Genomic DNA, 3,150 nt, shown 5'->3' on the forward strand with positions numbered 1-3,150 from the left:
GTGGTTCAACAAAGCCAGATTTTTCAGTGCAAACAATGTATCAACTGTCAGTTGAGTGAAAAGATAACCCAGTCTCCAATGCCTAGGGGCCTGGAATTATACACTGCAAGGTATTGTGCATCAATTTCCTATGTGTCAGAGAAAGGAACAGTTTAGCCTTGACACCAAGAGGTCTGCACACACAAATACCTAAAAGTAACCTAAAAGTCTATTCATGTCCTTAGCCCACTTTTTGATGGGATTATTTGTTTGTTTCTTGCTAATTTGTTTGAGTCCATTGTAGATTCTGGATATCAGTCCTTTGTCAGATGTATAGATTGTGAAGATTTTCTCCCACTCTGTGGGTTGTCTGTTTACTCTGCTGACTGTTCCTTTTGCTGTGCAAAAGCTCTTTAGTTTAATTAGGTCCCAGCTATTTATTTTTGTTCTTATTGCATTTGCTTATGGGTTCTTGTTCATGAAATCCTTGCCTAAGCCAATGTCTAGAAGAATTTTTCCAAGGTTGTCTTTTAGAATTTTTATAGTTTCTTGTCTTGGATTTAAGTCCTTCTTCCATCTTCAGTACCACTTGTTCCCCAATAACCTATGGAAATACAAATATTAAAAAATACAAAAATACAAAATAAAGTAACTTAGCACTCAATTGCAGTATGTCTGAACCTCTTGGAAAGATGGATGCCTTTCAACTATTAAAATTATTTTTTAACTATATATCTGAAAAGTAGTATTAATAAAGATTCTTGAACTTAGCAGTTATAGTTCCAGAGAAAGAGTGCCAGGTGTACAGCTCTTAGAATGTAAGCTATTAAGATGCAGAGATTGTATCTATGCAAATCACTTTGTTCAACACCAAAAGCATGTCAGCGAGAAGTGAAATATTTACAAATACTTTTTTGATGAAAATGACAAGGAATCAGGACCCTTGATTAGAAGAGATGGATATCCAAATCAAACCAGCTATCTTAGAAAAGAAATTGGGAGCTCCCCTTACCAAATGTTGAGAAGAGCAGAAGCAGAGCTGGGCCTCAAGCTAGCGCCAACATCTGAAAAGGGGCTGTTGGGAAGAGCAGAAGCAGAACTGGGCCTCAAGCTAGTGCCAGCATCTGAGCATCTGAAAAGGGGCCAGGACTCCCTGTCTCTAAGTCTTCCATTCCCACTTTCTTGGTATCTTGGCTTTATCTCCAAACCAAAATCCTTTTCTTCCCTATAGGAGGAAATAGAACTCCAGTAGCTCTCTGCTAGCATCAAGCTAAGCTGAGGTGTAAAAATTTCTTCTACTTAGTTCTGTGCATCAAGCTAAGCTGAGGTGTAAAAACTCTCTTCTTCTACTTAGTTCTGTGCATGGACAGAATCATCTGCCTACTCACAAACCAATCCTGTATTGGGGGTGTGGGCATTCTGATCTCCCAGGTTGGGTCATGTGCCTACCCTTAGGGTGGGAGGCAGAGATTTATGAGTTGGGTGAGGAAAGAGAAGTAGTTCCTGCAGAGCAAAGGAACATGCACTGAACTACAGAAATGGGGAGAAGCAATGAATATTAAAAGAAGTAGACTGATGTTAGGAGAAATGGAAAAACTAAGGTAGATTCCCATATATCTCAGCAGGAGTACTAGAGAGCCCCATGTGTTAATACACAAGAATACATTTTATAGAAGATGTTATTATTATTTGTATGAAACTGGATACTCAGTTGAATTCATTCATGAATGCATAATGCCATCACTCACTACCAAAAATTTTGCAGTAGATCTTCCCACATTTGGGGCAATTCCAGGGATCAGCATATCCCTATAATGGATCTAGAGTGTAATGGATCAGCCTTGCCCTGGGAAAACTGCCTTTAAGATCATGGTATCTGCCATGCCAGGTAAGTATGAAACTGGATATTTCTAAGCCACATTGGAACAAACCTCATTTTTAGCCACAAGTTATGGGTATTTTGAAAAACCCTTATTGCAAAACACATAGAAATAGCCGGTAAAATACAGTAAACATAGACTTAAATGCATAGTTGTGCTTCCAAGAGAATAAGAGAAATACCCAAGGGAAAATGGGAAAGCAGAAAACCTGAATGGTCAATGAATACAAAAACCATGGCTGCTCTGGAAACATTTCCCAATCTCAAGAATCTAGAGACTTGAATCTGAAGGCTGAGTGGGGTGGCAGAAGACAAGGCTTTAGGTCACTGCCAGGTAGAGACCTCTGCATACATTCAGAACTCGTCAATCAGGAATTAAAAGCTTCTAACAAAAGTAAAGAGACAAAAAAGGAGTTTGTTCATCTCATGTTCATTGGAGCATTATTCATAATAGCCAAGAGGTAAAAGCAACCTAAATATCTGTCAAGAGATGAATGGATTTTAAAAAGTGGTATATACACAATAAATTATTATTCAGCCTAAAAAAGAAGGAAATCCTGTCATATGTCATAACATAGATAAACCTTGGGGATACTATACTAAGTGAAATAAACCAGTCACAAAAATACAAACACAGTGCTGCATGATCCTTCTTATATGAGGTTTTTAAAGTAGTCAAACTCTTAGAAACAGAGACGTAAAATGACAGATGCCAGGGACTAGTGGAGGGGGAAAAAAGGACTTGTTCAATGGGTATAGAGTTTTATAGGTTAATCCCAAACTCTAATCCTACTCAAGCTGGTATAGAGGATAGAAACAAAGATAAGACTATGGATTTATGAACAATAAAAATTGCAAACCAAGCATTCTATACCTAGCCAAACTGTCATTCATATATGGAGACGAAAAGAGAAAAAGAGTTTCAGACATGCAGGAATGTAGGACAATCATTTGTACAACCTTACTGAAAACTTGTTCTCCAAATTAAAATAAATGTGGCCGGGCACAGTGGCTCACGCCTGTAATCCCAGCACTTTCGGAGGCCAAGGTGGGTGGATTGCTTGAGGCCAAGAGTTCAAGGCCATCCTGGGTAACATGGTGAAACCCCGTCTCTAGTAAAAACTCAAAAATTAGTCGGGCCATGGTGGCGGGCTCCTGTAATCCCAGCTGGGGCAGGAGAATCACTTGAACCTGGAAGGCAGAGGTTGCAGTGAGCGCAGCACTGCACTCCGGCCTGAGTGACAGAGGGAAACTATGTCTCCAAGAAAAACGAAGCAGACAGACAAATACAT

General features: G+C 39.3%; 1 pseudogene; it reads right to left on the reverse strand.

Annotated features, from left to right (window-relative positions):
- Window positions 1–1,699: 1,699 nt before the first annotated feature.
- LOC129036010 (U1 spliceosomal RNA) lies at window positions 1,700–1,875 on the reverse strand (annotated as a pseudogene).
- Window positions 1,876–3,150: the final 1,275 nt, after the last annotated feature.

This window comes from Pongo pygmaeus, chromosome 3, assembly GCF_028885625.2.
Source record: "Pongo pygmaeus isolate AG05252 chromosome 3, NHGRI_mPonPyg2-v2.0_pri, whole genome shotgun sequence".
Taxonomy (NCBI): domain Eukaryota; kingdom Metazoa; phylum Chordata; class Mammalia; order Primates; family Hominidae; genus Pongo; species Pongo pygmaeus.